Source organism: Vanessa tameamea, chromosome 9, assembly GCF_037043105.1.
Source record: "Vanessa tameamea isolate UH-Manoa-2023 chromosome 9, ilVanTame1 primary haplotype, whole genome shotgun sequence".
NCBI classification, from domain to species: domain Eukaryota; kingdom Metazoa; phylum Arthropoda; class Insecta; order Lepidoptera; family Nymphalidae; genus Vanessa; species Vanessa tameamea.
The window spans coordinates 13,386,021-13,405,941 of NC_087317.1; the positions used below are offsets into that span (position 1 = coordinate 13,386,021).

At 33.9% G+C, this 19,921-nt stretch overlaps 1 long non-coding RNA gene across 1 annotated transcript; it reads left to right on the forward strand.

The window, feature by feature from the left end:
- The first annotated feature begins 1,231 nt into the window (after positions 1 to 1,231).
- LOC113393803 (uncharacterized) lies at positions 1,232 to 2,279 on the forward strand. Its single transcript, XR_010309237.1, has 3 exons — positions 1,232 to 1,289; positions 1,433 to 1,691; positions 2,174 to 2,279. It is a non-coding gene; the product is annotated as an uncharacterized LOC113393803 (long non-coding RNA).
- Positions 2,280 to 19,921: the final 17,642 nt, after the last annotated feature.

The following is a 19,921-nucleotide window of genomic DNA, read 5'->3' on the forward strand; positions in this document are numbered from 1 at the left end:
TCACCAACCCTATAAATTATATTGTTAAGATAAGAAGTCAAAAGTTCGAGCGCACATTCTTTAATTCCGTAGTGATAAAGTCTTCTGACCAAAGTTTCATGCTGAACATCAAAGTCACAGAAAATCCCTTCGGCATCCTGTGACTCTTAACAGATATTTTTAATATGCTCGATAGCTACGTCGGTAGTCGAGCGACTCCTCGTAAATCAGAATCGTCGTAATCAGAATTTTTTCTTAATATCTAAAGACTTAAACGATTTATTATTATTATTATTCAAGGTCAATTCGGAGCTGCAACTGCCGACTCTACCAGTTTCACAATTAATAACTTTCCGAGTCATTTGTCATGTGCATTCTTCATTTTATTTTTTATAGTTAACGTGAAATATAACTTGCAAAAACGTTGTCTATTCAAGTAGCTGTGGAATCGGTTATGTTAGTTGGTTCTAAGAACAGATTAACCAAATTATGTGAAACAAAGAATTGAAGCGAATAAAGTTAAGTGAAATAATTATAAATATTAATTAATTTAATAGGAATGGATCATAACGATTGTTATCTAAGTAATTTTCTTTCATCTAAATTACGAATTGTTTGGCATCACGTATTAGCTCATTATGATTTATGCCATAGAGAATCAGGGTCCTGATTGTTAATTACTATAAAGATAATGAAGGAATTTTGACTTATTAATATCACAAAATAAATATTTTGATTCATATATTCAGAACACGCTTACATGCGTTTGTTTGTTAGTATGTAAAATTTTAAAACTGCTTCGCGGGTTGAACTGTTTGTTTACTCCGCAGTCCGCAGGCCTCAGAATCCTGAGCTTAACTCCCGATGTTGGCGTTTCCAGTGCTATATAGGCGCAAGAGTGTAAACGTACCCAACTCCGAGACTCTAGGCCGACATTGAAAATTTCATTGGCTCAAGCCGAGTTTAAGCCTAAGACCTCCGAATATGCTATAGACACTAAACCGACGAGGAAGTCGAATATAATGTTACAAGTTTCGTCTTTTCAAATTCACGTTCAATGCAAACTTCTTATATTTTAATTAATTCGTTCTCATTTCTGCCCTTATTACAATAATAAATATATTCCTAAAAAAATGTTTCAAGAAATCTTTAAGGAGGCAATCTTAATAATAATTGTGATATTTACATTTTTATAAGAAAATCTAGTATAAAATGTGGAGTATGACAGGATCGATTCACACTCGTCCTCCAGCCTCCGAGCAGACGACTTCAAATATGTTTTTCTTTGCGGTACTCGTCGCTTGCTCTCTGTGAGTATTTATTTTTATATCATACAGATAATTTTACCGTCTCATTTTCTAAATAAATGAATGAGTAAATGTTACGACAGTTTTTGAAATTTGGGTTTTTATGTTTACTTTTAGCTAATCAGTAATATGTTTTTAATTTACAGATTCATTAACGATGCTCAACTAGAATCCTACAAACGCGACTATGAAAACTTCAGTTTCCCCAGAAATAAAAAGATCGTAGCCATCGATTATGATTGTGAAACTTACTGTAAGTGTCCACAAGGACCACCCAATAGATCTTCTGACCAAGACATCGAAATATTTAGCACGTTACGGAAGCCAAAGGAAGAAAAATACACTAGCGATAAATTTCCGAAACGAACCGATGTAACGTCTCCGCAGGAGATTGAGGCAGTATATGTAGGTATTTATCTAATATTGAATCCGTAAAAATTGCAATTATTATAAAGAAAAGTCACAACAGACTCACATCACCTCAAAGTTGTACAAACGTCTTTATTTTGATATTATACATTACCGCACAGGATAGTATTACAGGCCTTACAAGACACACAAACACAGGTGGACTCTCTATTCCCTCACTCTCGTAATCCGACGGGACGGGTAATTCGACTCGATCGGAAAGAACTCGGGACCACCGCGGCTTACGAGTTACGGAAGTGTATACCTTTCCAATTTCTAGACTCCAGTTTGCTAAAACGATTTTTTCGACAAAAGAAACCAAATACTCAAACCCGTTACTTCCGGGTCTGCCTTAGATCTAAAAGAAGACCAACATTACAAGTATCCTCCGATATCGAATAGTACGCTTTGTTAACACACGTGAGATTTCATGCACACCTTCTTAATATAATTATTAGTTTTAATGTCAATTGTTACAGAGCAGCTGGCGGAGAGGTGGACTTAATTTTGATAACCCTATTATACGAAAAGTATTTGGTCGTGCGTATTCTACTCCATCGATATTTGACGAGAATAAAGCAACTATAACAAATTGAAGCTTACTGAAATATAATAAGGCTACGAGTGTGATTTTATAATCAGTATAACTATTCTGTAAGAACAAACTCGAGATTCAGCTCAAAACACGAACTCGTGAATTATCAGAAAGTGTTTTGCGATATAATAATTAAAACACTTATCGGATACACGCTTCATAATAGCCGATCACTGTAAAACTTAAAATAGCGCTGCAGAACTTGTATCCGTCAACGACACCTGCTTACTTTGTTGCGAATCTCATCGACCACAGGCTAACATGAAATACCTGTGTCGTGTACATATATGCTATACAACCCCTGTGACACGAATTAGTGTTAAAATTACAAAACAATACTAACAAAACGATGTTCAATTGAGTTAATCGAATCTAATCTAAATAATAAAAATAATGTTTGATTGATTGAACTCCAAACACGTTTCTGATTATAATCACAAAAAAATGCTTTTAAATTGAATATAGGCAATTTTATAAATAATAATTGGATTAGAAATATTACGAAATGACATCAGAATGAAATATTTATTATAGTAATGTAATTGAAATTATATAAAAATATTATTTAATAAATGAAGCTCCATACATATATGTTTTTTATTATTAATGTGTCAGAAACTCTTCATTACGTCAATAGTTATACCGATTCGTTACTAGAGTTAAATTAAAAAACTACAATTTTGTTATATATTTGATTTTCAGTGTTATAAAGATTATTAATACTAAATTAAAGATAAAAAATAAACTGACTTAACCCAAAATTTGTGTTTTATATGAACTACAAGACGGTCTAAACTAAGTGCCAAGGCAAAAAATTTAACTCCTTTGTTGCACTTAACAATGTCAAGTGTAAAAAACTTTATTTTTTAAAAATAATTAATTTATAATTTAACAAACCCTATCTGAATAAACACACACAATATAAACTTAATTTGAATCGAACAGACCAAAATATCTCGCTCACATTTCTTCAATAACTTGAAAAAACCAGATGACTTTAAACAGTTGTACACATTTTCTTTAATCATAGAAATATTCTCGATCAAGTCACCTTTAAAAACAAAATAATCAAATTATTTTCCATCATGCAGCCACGTTGCCACAAACAGACATATTGATACATAATTTAATTTTAATTAAATCTAAAGATACCACTGGTTCGGAAAGTAGATTCTACAGAGAAGAACCGACAAAAAACTCAGTAGATATTATTTTCCACCATTTCAGCTACAGAGTTTATGTCAATCAAATACATTTGTATAAATTCCGCCTTGAAATCAATAAATACAAATCCACGCTTTTCTTCATTAATATATTCTTGAATTGAGTAATAAGTTTTATTTTTTTATATGAAATTTAAATATGTTCATAGGCCAATTTAATAATAACACTGGAATCTTCTTTACATAGTATAAAACAAAGTCGCTTTCTCTGTCCCTATGTCCCTTTGTACGCTTAGATCTTTAAAACTACGCAACGGATTTTGACGCGGTTTTTTTTAATAGATAGAGTGATTTGAGAGGAAGTTTTTTGTACATAATACATAGACAATATAGTTAAGTAACTCTGATAATTTTAAAAGTTTCTAATGTGATGTCGTAAATTTATACATTTTTTGCGCTTACGTTGTAAACGCTGGCTGAACCCTACTAGATAGATCAAAATAATGTACTACAGAATTATACACCTCAAAAATGTCTACAAAAAGTCCGCGATGGTATATGTCTATCTCTTAAAGATAACCCACAATAAACATTTTTTTATCGTTTACTTTTTACCACAAATATTGGCTAATTTTCGAAGCGATTTTAACCTATACAGCATTAATCCTTATCCAATAAAATACCTTAAATACATTGTTGATTTAATATTGATCTATATGGCCCTTTACAGCATATGATTTAAATGAATATTTTCGAAGATATTACAGATTTAAAAAATGCGAAACGTAGCGTTTGCGATGGTACCGGCCGGCCGGGGCGGCGGGAGCGTGCTATAGGCGCGTCGGAGGCCGCGGTTCTTCCTGTAGCACTTTGAATTTATTTGATTTAGCAGCGATCGGACGCAGCTATTATCGGAGCTCTCTAACGAGGGAAATAACAACCCATACTTCCATACTTAATATTATAAATGAAGCAACTGCGAGTATACCTATTTTATTAAAAACGTCCCGAAGGAGGTCTCTAGCTTTATATATAGACCGGACAGCTCTTTTTTGCGGAATTAATACAGTTTTAATATCTGTAGCGATAGTCTAAAGTAAAATGCCGTAAGATATAATACTATGAAAGTAACCAAAGTATAATCGAACAGTATCAGCATTAGTTAGTTGTCTAACTTTTCTAACCCGACTTCCCTTGTCAGGCATGATAAATGAGGATTCTACTGAAGTTTTGAGCCTAAAGTGATTCCTAGAAATACTGTAGTATCATTTACTTTTAGATCACTATTGTTTAAAGTTAGCTTTCAATTTTCGTGTCTTACATTGGGTAGGGCAAACAGTCTTTGTCTTTTTGTGTTTTTAGAGCGAAATTAATTTTTATTAGCCAATTACGTATATATGTACGTGTAGTAGCCCATATTTTTAGTTATATTAAAACAATCAAATGAACCATTTTATAGTATGCGTTTGTAAAGACGTTTTTCTAAATATTTGTGTATTATATCTGCACTTGTAAATTTTAAAAAGTTTAAACAGAAATATTAATTTATTAGTAACAATAATATAAAATGACCTAGTTACTGGGATGCTGGCGAACTTCGGTAAGTGAGCGTTAAGTAAGCTGCATTACTTACTATAACTAAAAGACTACTGAACCTATTTTATGGACTCCATGAAAAGAATATAATTATGATTGTCCAATAAACAAAGATCAGATTTTCAGTAATGCTTATCGCATTATAGACAATCTATCGTCTTGCGTCAAGAAAAGTTAAAGAGTTAAGTTGACCTTAATATTCTGTCATCATTCTGCCAGGAAATCATATGTGTTTAGCGCGCTAGTGGGAATTATAATCAAACTATCGACGGCAGAAAACAAATCATTTAGAATATTTATATAAAAAGCGTTTTAGTTGTATAAGTTTTAGAGAGATCAGCATTTATTATAGCAACACTATTTTCATAGCCAACCCCTCTTCTTTAAAAAAAATGCTGTCTGTCGGTGGTGGTGGTAGCCGAAAATTGAGTGTACAAACACCGCTGACTACCACATTTGATTTGTGTTTATAATTCATGTCATGTTTGGCGGTGAAAGAAAACATCTTGAGGAAACCTATTTGTGTCTAATTTTAATGAAATTATGCCACAGGTGTATCCACTAAACCGCATTGGAGCAGCGTGGTGGATAAGCTCCAAGCTCCTCCTCTAAGTTTTGAGGAGAAGTCCTCAAAAGTTCGAGGAGGCCTTAGCTCAGCCGTGGGACATTTATAGGCCGTTATTAACTTTTTAACTTTTAAGCGAAACATTGTCCGGATATATTCGATTTTGAAAATTTGTTGTTATAACAAACATTAGTTTTGTTCTGTTGATAAATTTGAATTTCATTGATGGCTTTGCGGCACAAAAGCTTGTACAAACAAATCTAGCACAGCATCAGCTCAATTAACGTAAAACGGAATAGCTGTTCGGTGAACCATATGCAGAGCCTCTAGTGTTTACGACTAGCAAGCTGAAATAATATTTGGGAACGTTTGACCGAGGGTTTTCGAGAATTTAAATGGTGTAGAGGCGTTAGTGCGGTTGAGAACTGACCAACATTTATCTTGCCCAAATCGAGCGCAGCGGGAGGAGCGTTGAGCATTTTGTACTTTGTGTCGACTGGTCTACGTGTAGGAAACACGAACCTTCTGTTATTGTTCTTTCATAAACTTTTTTTCATGTCATATTTTATAATAATCTCGTGGAATATTTTTTTATTTAATTTCTTTTTTAATACAACCACTGTTGGTTTATTATTTGTGATTTAGTTATACAGACAAACAGTCTACGGGATACACGTATCCCACTCACACCTTACATTCTGTAGAAAAAAATACAAGGCAAGATACTAAATAATAATAAGTTGGTAATTTAAGCAAATTGATAACCATGACTTATTCTCTTTCAATTCTTAATAATCCTTTTCGATCTTTATAACGATAAAGATCCATTAACACGAATATATAATCATTAATATATTCTCTTTAATCTGTAAAATAATAAACAGTCGGTACTCTAAAATACTAAGCACCTCGGCCTCGTTTCCTTTTAGAAAGGTAGAGGTAGAATGTACTGCTGCTTCACAACCAACTCTGCTTCCAAAACCAAGTTGAAATGGTTGAAATTTGGTTTTTAGGGTGGAAACTATATGCCTATATGCTAATTTAGATGCCAAACGGCGAAAAGTGGTCCCGATTGCTATTGGACGGATACTCCCGTCTTTTTTATTAAAGGGACAAAGTCTTGCACTATAAAGAAGTGGTAAAAAGGATGAAATCACCTTACGAGACAGCATAAAATTGTAAAGATTAGTTACATCACTCAATAAGGCTCTGCCAGCATCACCGGCCGAGACACTCACAAGATCTTTAAGATGTTGTGGAGTGATATCATCAATGCCACCAGCAGACCCGCTAGAGAATGATATAATGGCGGCATAGGTATCCTCATCCTTAATCTGTAAAAAAATGTTCTGAGTAGGCGGATCTGGAAGCACAGTTGTTGTATTTGGCAAAGGATGCTTTTCTTGCAAGGATTCTAACGTTAACTCATTAAACGGTGCGAGGGTATCGCTAGAAAAAAGAATGCGAGCTGCGTTCTTAAAATCTCCATCCATTGCTTTATTCTCAACATTTTTTTTTTAAATCAAAATTTAGGGTCGTAGTAAGTATTTTGGAATTGAAAATTGGGTATCTAATAAACTAGTTTGTTTTAATTTGGTCGATAAGGATCCATTTTTGGTTTTATCGACATGAAAAAATTTAAAAGAAAATGTAAAAAGATTTTGCCATGCCAAATTACTATTAGAAATACATTTTTGAACTACAATGGATAAAGATCTAGCTAGAGATATTCTCGCCCCCTAGGGATTCTTTTTATTGATGGAATATTTTGATGACATTTTGTTAAAAGATTTTCAAAATAAATTGAATCTGAGTCACTGTTTGTATTAGTACCTAGATAAATTAGAAAAATTATCACTTGATTTTCCTAATGGAAAGCTATGGCAGCGGTTTGTATGAATTTTTAAGTCTTTTTGGTTTCTGAAAAGCCTTCCATTAGTACATTGGGGACATGTTAAGTGGTCCGGCTGGTTTATTGATGGAATTAATGATTGACCTATCATTATTAGAATATAACATTTAACTATATAAACTTATAAACACTCTAAACACATAACGTCACTATAACGGCATTGGAGTATCACCAGCACAGCATTACAGCATGTGGCTCGTCGTTGGGATGCTTGGTTTGCTTGGCAACGCCTTATTCGCCACGATCCCTGAGAACAAAAAGCGTAATCAGTAAATTATGAAATTTGAAATATTTTTATTCCGAATAATTTGATAATTAGAATCAATTTGATGTTTTAGTAGTTACATATATAAAGACTTTCAGATTTCATAAGACGTATAATAGTTTGTGAATAATTTTTCATTTTGAAAGACGTAAATGATAATTAGAACTCGTCATACATAAACGTCTGCCTTAAAAGCGCACAAGCGGCAGCGGTTACCATGCTATTGATGCCGTAAAATAAAATCAAAATGGAAAAATAGCTTTTATGCAATGAGACTCAATGGTTGAAATTGTTTCATAAGGTTATTCAAAGGTCACTCAGCTCGAGCTACCGACGGGTTCTATATTCCTTGCACTCGGCTCAAGTGGCCGGCTACGATTTCTCGGCTGTCAGTAATAAAGTACGCTAAGGTATAAACTTTCGTCGAAAATTAATTCTTAAGGAAATTCCAATATGCTCTTACGTATTACGAAGTTTTATTCACGCTAAAAGTTTCGATGATTAAAACTTTAACTACAATGCTTTTTAATGTATTCAGTGAACTCCTCCTTATTCAGAGTTTGTGCGAGAGACGAGAGTTAACGATGTCTACTTCTACATATATAGTACTGGTACAAAGTATTCTTCAAGCTGAACGTCATTGAATACATTGCACTTCATTTATTCAGTTACGCTGCATACATCGACCGCCAGCGACCAGAAAACCATAATATTCAATCATTAGCCTCTTCATTCTATTTAATATTCAGTCGCATGGAAAGCTACCAACGGTTCTGAACATGTAATCGACAAGAAACTCAGTAGTTACTATTTTTTTGCAATGACAAAATTGTATGACAATTTGTTTTACTCAAAAATACTAAATAATATATAAACTTGTTACATTAAAAAATATTTTTTTAACTTTTTTTCTAATTTTAACTTTTTTTAAATTATCCAAAACGTCACAAAAGTGTAAATTTACTTTAATCCGTGCCGTTAGCCCATTTCCTACTTCCCATAAATCGGTGTTGCATTTAATGGATTAATTGATCAGTATTTCAGTGCTTTAATGGTATTTATCTTTTCAGAATAAAATAATAATGGAGTTTTGAAGTTTGATAAAACTTCTGACAACATGTACCTACCGACCTTTAAAAATTTTAAGTCTTTAATTCTTGTTTTTGCTTAAATGCGTTAGTTTGTAATTCCGAAAGTCGTAATCATGTCTAATTTGTCGTTTACAGTGACTTTTGACCCATTCGAATGATTCTCCGGAGTTGAAATCGTCATTTAAATTAAGCAGGACTTTGAACCTCCAGAAAGTAAATTATTGCTTACATCCCTCGTTCAAGGCATTTGGTTATTATATCTTTTGGTTATTTACGTAATTATTGAACCTGTGTATTTTGTATTGCTGGAGATGGCCCAGTGGTTAGAACGCGTGCATCTTAACCGATGATTTCGGGTTCAAACCCAGGCAGGCACCACTGAATTTTCATGTGCTTAATTTGTGTTTATAATTCATCTCGTGCTCGGCGGTGAAGAAAAAACATCGTGAGGAAACCTGCATGTGTCTAATTTCAACGAAATCCTGCCACATGTGTATTCCGCCAACCCGCATTGGAGCAGCGTGGTGGAATATGCTCCAAAAACCTTCTCCTCAAAGGGAGAGGAGGCCTTTAGCCCAGCAGTGGGAAATTTACAGGCTGCTAATGCTATGCTAATGCTAATGGAGGTTTTTTTATACCTACCACGCCTGGCATAATTTTTAAGTATAGAACAATTGTAACTAAATTTAGTCAATGTAAATATAAATTAAGATCTATATTTGTAATAACAATATGTGTAACACACCATTATAGTTTGTTACATAAATTAAATAGTTATATAACAAAACTGCTTTCTTCTTCTTCCTCAATTCCCACAGTACTTTACCCAATAGTATTTGTGGCCCATATATATTACTTTTACAGTTCTAAGAAAGAAATTTTCAAGCAAGTGTCAACAACGACGGTAAATAGTTTTAATTCGACGTACGAATGTATTAGGAAGGCATAAGGAACAACAACAGAGAAATGGAAAAAAAACTAAATCATTTTGAAAATAAGTATCTGAAGCAGCTGCACTAATTATATCTATGCTAAGTAAAAAACTGTTTTATGCGTTATATGTTGAAATGATATGAAGTTTCAAATTGAGACGCACTGATTATTTATTTATATGCAAAACTGTTTCCCTTTTCTTCCTACTATATATTTTGACGAGAAGAGCAAAACAACGGTACGTACAATGGCTCCACATTTATTTATCTCCGTAAGAGTGATGTAACGTGAAACGTTTGAACGTCGTCGTTAGCCATCCCCGGGTGGGTTGCCGACGAATTCATAATTCTGGAACGACTCCGTACAAATGGAATTCCTGATCAAGTGTAATTGAGTCCGCGTTAAAAACGACCAAATCCCGCGTCGCGCCGACAGTTTCTCGCTGGTCCGAGGAAACGTTACTCATATGTCGATGGAAGTCGTCTTTGGATGCATTACATACCTTCGTAAAATATCTACATATGTATCTTCGATCTTTATATTTCACGCGATTTTATAGATGTTGGCAATAATTAAAAGTAGATAAGGATTTATTTATCTAATTGCTAATATACTATTTTGACTCGCAGTCTTATCGAGAGTGAAATAATATATAGTGGATACTTTTTTCGCACACACAGACTGGTCTGGTCTGGTCTGCGTCCCACCGCTTACTCTATATCTACTACTAGCGACCCGCCCCGGCTTCGCACGGGTGCAGTGCTGATACTAAATATACTAAAGAATGTCTTACAACGTACACAGCTTTTTTGTCATTAGATAATACAAACCGCTGTCCATATGTCAATACAAACCAAATCTGGAATATCTTCGAAAATATTCATTTAAATTACATGCTGAAAAGGTCCATATTGTTTAAAGTAAAGGATAACAAAATGATTATTGTCGGTTATCCCTAAGAGATAGACATATACTATAGCGGATTGTTTTGAAGACCTTTTTAAGGTTTACAATACTGTAGTACATTATTTTGATCCATCTCGTAGGGTTCACCCAGCGTTTGCAATGTAACCACTAAAAGATGTGTTTATTTACGACATGTATTATACATACAAACCTTCCTCTTGAATAAATCTATCTATTGAAAAAACCCGCATCAAAATCCGTTTGTAATTTTAAAGATCTAAGCATACATAGGGACAGACAGCGGTGAGCGACTTTGTTTTATAAGTATTGTTCTTTGGCGGTAGTAAAGCTATTACCGCCAAACAGCAATGCTTATAGAAATCCGATTTAAAGACTGAGCGAGTTTGTGTAATTACATGTAGAAGGGACATCAGTTCTTAGTACCTATAGTGTATGGTACATTAGCAATGTAAGGATAGCTTCTATTTCTTACAGTAGAGCCCATTATCAGAACGCCTATTTATAAGTTTGATTACCTATACCTTATACAGAACCACTTCAGTGCCATAATATGTCCTGCAAAGCACTACAGCTGAATATACATTTAGTTAAGTTAAGTTATTTATTGTTGATTAATCTAATTAACCTAAAGGAGTGATATTATATAGTTGACATGATATTAAGATTCAAGTAACAGAAATAAATAGTCATAGAAAAAAAAACCAGTATAATTTAATTTATTATAATATTAAATATTTTTTTTATTATTTAGAAAGTCATCCCTTTTAGATGGGACTTAAAACGGCGCCATAAAAGGCACTTTTTCACTTATTCATTAGGCTTACCGTTAGGAGCCTTGGATTATAAAGATTTATGAGGTGGCTCTATATATTATGGATCAAATTCAGCCGTCATATTGAAAAATGTGTAAAGATGAAATACTATATATAGTGCATAATATATTATATTTCATCGACGATTTCAGTTTTCGTAGTAGACTTTGCATTTATGTTTGTATTTTTAACCGACTTCAAAAAAAGGAGGATAGATTTGAATTATATTTGAGTTTGATGATTCATTTAGGCTTCCAAGCACGTGTGCTTAATTTCACAAGTGTATGTTTGTATGTTTGTCCAAGAATTCCTCCAAAACTCCAATTCGTAACGAGACGATCATTTAATTTAAGTTAGGTATACTTCAACTTAGGGAACAGTGTAAAGTTTCATTAAAATCGGTCTAGTAGTTTCAGTAGTTCAGTTGATGCAAAAGTCGAAAAGAGTATTTGGTGCTACTCCTTTACGAACTACTGAACGGATAAAGATGAAATTTTGTACTCTTTGTCCCAAAATACTTACGATGACAGAATTTTGATGGAGGTGAAGCCACGGGGCTCGTACTCCTATTATTATTCCCTAGCGGTGGGCGCTAATGATAATAGGAGTACGCGGGACGGTTACCGAGAATTATTACGTAAACGCATCACTTCCTGGTATGCACCACGAGGTTGTCTTAACAGTCTGTTAAGGTCTGGTTTGTTTTGTTTTTTCGACGCAACCCAAAGAAGTAATGAAGACTTTTAAATTACTAATAATCAAACGTATTCACTTAGATAATACCTTTTATAATATAATAATAAGTATAAATATAATTGTATAAAAGGTTTTTACGAGTGTTATTCGGATGCCGATATGTACGACTGATCAATTTGCGCATATATTGACTGTGGACTGTTCAGACGATTGCCTATTCACAAACAACGTTTGAATTTTATTCATATTGTTCTGTTTTTATTTATTTATCGTGTAATACTCCATACGTGCCGAAGACCACTGACCCCGTCACACTGAAACACGATGTCCAACATTGGCCGAAAAACAAATAGTAATTAGCGAAACCAGGATATTCATATTCATATGAGTAAGTTTATATCTCGGACAGGTAACGAGGATGTCGTGAGAAAGCAAAGAGACGATTGATGTTAATATCAAGCGGAGTGGTAAATTAGTCAATAAAAAGTATTTTTTATTTTGTCACGGCGGGGAAAGCAGAAGCAGGGTGAATATATAAAATAATAATAATTTACGGGAGTGCGAGTGGGTTCTTAAAAAAAAAATTTAACTTATTTATTTAAACCAATGAATTGACCGAGCAGAAGCTCATGCAGCAATCAATTGAAATTATTTCTAATACATTATGTTCACATCAAATATATTTCCCACGATATGAGTTGATTCATATTACTTTTCCTATAATGCTGATTATGCATTTACTTGTATTGTTCTCACTCCTCGGGCCAACATAACTAGTACTTTTCATAATTTTTCAGTTTATAAATATTTTCCAATACAGTCGTCAGAAAAATTACGACCAGCGCGAGACCAAAACATATACATTTTTACGTATATTTATGTATGTTACGTAAAGTTCTAGCAAGGCTTATAATTTAAAATCTGCAGTTAAATGAGAAGGCCGACGCGGTAAAGTAGACACGCGCTATTGACGTAGTTGCTAACTCGTCGAGTTGAATGAAGTTTGGCGGTAGTTGTGAATTTGTTGTTTCTTGTTTGGTCCACACCTGCGCCGGTACCATGGCGGTCCTGCTTGACGATTCCGTATCGCTTATTACTTCACAGACTATTTATAAATAGGACCGGATTCAATTTTAAAATACGTAAGTAATGTCTAGTGTATTTATTTCATAAACAAATATATAATAAATGGTCGCAATGTGAGTCCAAAAAAGAGTGCCTCAATATAAAAATTGAAGACCTATGAAAGAAAAATTAAATATGATTAGTTACAAAGTGATATAATTAATATTTGTTTTTTTTTTTTACAATGTCTGAATTGGTCGCTGTCGCGGCTAGAGGTAAGTTGCTTGTATTTGAGAAAATTTATTATCCAGGCGGACTCTAATAACAGATCAGAAAAACTTTGTACGAGAGTGTGTATGTCGTCAACCTCTGTGTATCTACAAATAAGTCAGTGACAGCATATTGTGACTATCTATCTATCTATCTATATATATATATATATATATATAATATATATATAATAGGAATCATTTTAATGTTTAAACATTGATAAATTAACGGTAACTGTACTTTATTTCTATTGTCATAAAGCGTTGATCATTGGAAAACGAATGACACAATATTTTTAAAGTTTTTCTAAACATCAATCATGCTTATTATACAGAGTGGGCCAAAAATGTTTGCACATAGCAACACTTGATTTCTCAAATACAATGTCAGTTACGGGCCCGCAGGTGGCAGTAAATTGTGCATCACTTAATGCAATTTTAGTCACGATGGAGCGCTTTACGGGACAACAGCGTGCTTTTTGCGTAAAACAATTTTACAAAAACAACGATTCCTACGTTACTGTACGACGCCTCTTTAAAGTTGAGTACGGATTACAACGTGTTAATGTGTGTCCAAGTGTTAATTTAATTAAAGCTTGGGTCAAGAAGTTCGAGCAAACGGGATCGACAGTGAATATCAAACAAACTGGGCGGCCACGTTTAAGAAGAAGTGAAGAGAACATTCGGGAGGTTGAAATTTCTGTAAGGGACGATCCAGAATCATCTACGCGTAAGCGGGCGGCGGCTCCGGCAATGCCAAGAACTAGTCCGCGGCGAATTTTGCATTTGGACCTTAAACTACACCCATATAAGCTTCAAATTGTACAGGAGATGAAACCAAACGATTACATTCAACGTAAATTATTGGCTGACACTATACTCGAGCGATTCTCTAGCCTTGAGAATGTATTGTTTACGGATGAGGCCCATTTTCACATCAATGGTCACGTAAATGAACACAATTGTCGATATTGGAGCACGGAAAACCCTCGTATTAAACACCAAAAACCTCTTCATTCACCTAAAACGACAGTATGGGCTACCATATCAGCAAAGGGCATAATGGGTCCATATTTCTTTGAAGATAATCAAGGAAATAACGTAACTGTAAACTCAGTGGAATACGTGAAGAATTTGCGAGAGTTTTTGACACCACAGTTACATGAATTTGATGGATACAACAGCAGGACTTGGATGCAACAAGATGGAGCAACATGCCATACCTCAAATGTTTACCGGTGGTCAAAGAAATGTTTCCTAAGAAATTGATGTCTCGCAGAGGTGATATCCCATGGCCTCCAAGAAGTCCGGACCTCACACCTTGCGATTTTTTCTTGTGGGGATGTCTAAAGAGTCGAGTGTACTTTAATAAACCAACGACCATATCCCAATTAAAAGAAAACATCCACGAGGAGATAACCACGATTCCTCGTAGCATGTATCAGCGAGTTTTCCAAAATTTACGTAGTCGATTGCAGGAGTGCCAACGACGAGACGGAGCACATCTCGACGATATAATTTTAAAAAAATAAATTTCAATAAATGTTTATTACGTTAAATGAATCATTAACAAAATGACATGTGTACTTTTATTGCTACTTATGTTTCAAAAGTGCAAAAATTTACGGCCCAACCTGTACTTTGTAATTAGAGCCGGTTATATTCTTAAAATAAATATACTAGAAATTTACTTTCAATTCGAAAAAATATTAAACTGATAATTATTGTTCGTTTCCGCTTGAGTAGTACAACGTAGTATTCAAACGAAATAGTCGAAAAATCTATCTTTTCGATGTTTCTGTCAGTTTTGTTTCAACAAAGGTGTTTTGCATTGAAGCGAATGGATACATAGCGCTAACAGCGATTGAGTCGTGAATACACCACTGTACCGGATTCTACACTACGCTGAACAGCACTTTGTGCTTGTCGCCTTAGCCAACTATTTCTATTTCAGACAAAATGTTGCAATATTGTGACGTCTACCATTATAACACGATGCCCTAAAATACTTGATGCAGTAAAGTCATTCAGATCTCATTGAATTCCTATCTTGTTTACCAAGTCATTTGAATATTATAATTAATTAGAAAACTTACATACATTTTTAAATATTTATCGTCAAATATGTAGTATCTTTTAAAATACCTTAAAAAAAAAAAAAACGAGAGATGTCGTGGAAACGAAGTTGCCTTAGGTACATATATGTCTCAACAGACACAATGAAAAAAATTAACATAATTTCTCGATGTCAGCCAGTTCACTATACCGTAGGCCGTGTGAAAGAATTTCGTTTTAAAAAATATTCATATTAGTATACCGTAATATAATTGTTGACTAGAAGGTGTTTGTTGACGCGACAAGTGTGCGGTGACCTTAATAGTCACAGGACGGACGCTGGTAACATTTGTCTCCAGCCTCCGTAGAGACGCTAATTGCTTAATGTACTGTGACTAGGCCGCCGTGATTTATGCTTGTTTATTTATAAAATATTAAAGGAGTTTGATAATACCTAACTTCACTTTACACGTTTGTAAGCTCCGTTTACAATTTCTACAAAAAATATAAATTTATTTTCACTTGGTTGTAGGGCTTTGTGGAAGCCCGTCGCCGTCAAGGTGATCTAAGGAATGGTTAATATTTCTTACAGCCATTGTCTATGGGCGGTGGTGACCACTGACCATCAGGTGGCCCATTTGCTCGGCCTACCGATATCATAAAAATAAATAAAAATGCGATTGTAATAATTCAATAAAAAAAGGTATGTTTTCATATTACATGTTACTTATAATTTTATAGAGCGAACTTTAGTCCGAATTCGTTCGTGTTCGAATACAAATTTCCACCAGCGTCCTTTGTGGTTATTTTATTTCTGTTGTTTTGAAATAAGTTCCTAGTTGTTATACATTTTTGGAGAGCTGGTAAAACGGTTATGTTTTTAAAATAATCTGCAGGACAAGTTTCATAACGATTTTTTTTTGTTTTTACGAAATTTTTGTGGAAAAAAAATTGAAATAATATCTTTTTCCGTCTCGCGTTTTTAAATTTGGACCGATAATTATTGTTTTAATATTGACAAAAAACCAGTGTTTATTCGTTTTTATAAATCAGAAGAAAAAAATAGATTTTCCATTGATACTTTTTTTTAAATATATTTTTGAAGTTGCATTTTTGACTTATTTTGAAAAAATCTAAAAAACGTTATAACTCAAAAATGGTTAACTTTTGCATAATGCATATGGGGGTTAAAATTATCGCAAATAATCACCCCTATCAGCTCCTAACGGGAATACGTCGAATTACCAATAACCCTTTATATATTTATTTGTAAGGATTATTTAAAATTTACATATTTTAGGGCAGTCCCTCAATGTCTGATAAACTTTTAACTCACTTATATTGACCGAATCTAAACAGTTACAACCGGGCGAATGCTCCCAGCCAGAGATCACCTTTACAATTATAAAAATAAGATAGACTATCGTGCTATTGATATTGTTCCGAGCTTGTGGGCACGATACGGTTACGATGTGGTGAAAATAAGAAATTATTTATTTCCACTATACACGAAATACCAAACCAATGATCCAATTCTAAAAAAAATCACTGGTACAAAGCTACATTTTTCCTGATTGCTATAGGGTATAAATTACACCCGTGCAAAGACGGGGGGGGCCGCTAGTGATATGTAAAGTATTCAAGTGTTTCAATTATATTTGTGTATTTTCTGAAATATAATACAACAAATTTATACTATTAAACTTAGTACCAACATAAACTTGATATTTATGAGGATAAGGTTCCTCATATTTCACAAAAATATTTGATTAACGAAGATTGATCGCACAACGAATTGAATGTCTTTTATATTTTTGTAATTATAAGACGATTCACTCCGAGGCGCCTTCGTCCGAGCAGATGGCTGCGAGCGGGAGTAGTTTAAAATTAATGAAAACACTCGAAGACAGCTCGATATTGAAGCTAAATGCATTTACTTTGAAACTAGCTTTGATGGAAATTCAAAAGAGGTTGAAAGTGGCTGATTCACAATTGATGTTGAAATTGATTTGTAGAGACGCGAAGATTGGCCTCGTGCCTCGACTCCTGATAGAGCAGAGTTATAAATGATGGGGATTATTCATATTGCAAGAACCTTCCTGAAACAAGGAAACGAAGATTTAGTAGCCACTTACGCGGTTCAATATCCAATTCCTCTTAAAAAAAAAGTATGTATATAACTATATGACCAATACGTAACACGCACAATTTTGAAAATATATTTTTATAGCACCTACAAACTAAGCGTCCGTAGGTAACTTTACTTAGTTACTAAATGCATATTTTTTATGATTGCTAACGGTTCATATTCGCTCCTCGTAACTCTCGTAAGTACCCACTGTGTTGCCACTGGCATACTGATCTTCTTACTCAAATATTAATACATATACGTTTTCCTTTGTAGATAATAAATTAATATGTTCCAAACAATGTTGTAAGTTTAAATGACCAAAAAACTGAGTAGGGTAATAACAGTATAGAGCATTGTACTAAAGAAATATCTTTTCAATTTTTCCAACGCTAAATAGCTACTCTGTACTGCCGTGCGACGCGCATCGTCGATTAGAGGACTGATTCGTACCTCTCGCAGTGTCAAAGCCTAAGTGACGGTGACCGTTTACCAACGAGGGGCCTGTTGGCGCATCTGCCTTGCTCAAAATGATCAAAATTAAATCCGACGCTCAACGTCTCAGTATTGGGTTCCAAGATTAAATTTAATGTTTAGTAAAATAAATGTTGGAATTTCTTTCAAACGTCTCGTCGGCGGCGATAACGGACATTATTATGATAAGTTTAGAAACGGATTTATTTTGCTTATGGATAGTAATTACACAATGTATCTAATATTTATTTTACAACAAGAGAAACATCTTGTTTACTGTAATCCATTGGCTTGTCTATTAAAATCAGAAATATACTTCCTTCTCTCTTATACTTTTGAGTCATTTCACAAGTTAAATTAAGCTTAAAGTTACATATCACCGGTTTGGAATGTAGAATGTATCATGTTGAACGGTAAAGATCACTTAGTGGTTACTATTTTTCGTCAATGATATTATAATCATACATTTTATGATCGCCTTCATTCCTAATATAAGCAAAAAGGCTTATTGTTACGAGATTATACTCAAAATAGAAAAAATATTTCTGTTTCTTTCAAAGACAGTCTTACCGATTTACTTTAAGGTGGAATTTGATGTAATTTCTCATTTTAAGATAATAGAGAATGCTTCCGCAATGAAATTTAATAAGGCAGACGGCATATCGTAATATCCTCCGCGTACTGAATGTGACCTCGTAGCGCTAGTGAACAAATTTAATCTTTAGTGCAATATGTCAGAAAAATTCTCTTTCACGTGTCCTTGTTGTTACAAAAAAAATATTTTACAATGCTCCCGAATTCTGTCGACACACAAACGTTTTTCCAATGTATTTTACGTTTCATTGTGTTTCGTACACAAAAATAATACTAAAATGTTTAAAATTTGTCAGTTAGCGGTTGCGTAGTTTTATAATATACAGACGCGAACGCTTTGCAAAACCATGCGAAATTATTCTAGAGCGGTAAATAGCGGGCGTGGGTGGTATCACTTTGGTGCTGTATCGTCTTATTATATTTATTTGAAATTATTTTCTTTTCTGTTTTGCTAGAAAACCTCGATATAAATTAAAAATACCGTATTATCGCGGAAAGAAGTTTGCTGAATAAAAATTAACAATGTTTCGCGCCTGGGAATGAGTTCCTGATTGTTCGAATTTTTTTTGGAGTCAGTGACCACTTTTAAACTATTACTTATAAAAACGTAATATGTTAGTTATTTATATATTTGCGTAGTTTCGATTAAGACAATATTACAATTATTTATGTTACGATGACAGTTTATGTGTGTAGATGTTATTTGACACAAAACGTTTACTTGAATTTTCTATTATTAAAATCTACACAAGCGAGTTAATTCTCTTTATAACACCCTCGGTATGTACTAAAAATAGGTAAATTCACAACCGGAAGGCTTGTTTTAAAAATATAAACTAATCCAGGTCACGAGTTTACTTTGCCATTATAATAAGACTTACAATTTCGATAACACTATCGCAGCGACGTCGCACTCGCCCGGCACCTCGTCAACTGCAACTTATTCATTCGCTTTGGGATTAAGGATTATCGCGAACAAATAAATGTATACCAATATATGTGTGTGTAGAAATGGTTGACTTGTGTGTGACTTGTGTACATGTCTGAGATAGTTTTGTATACAAATAATAAAAATACAGCTTATTGC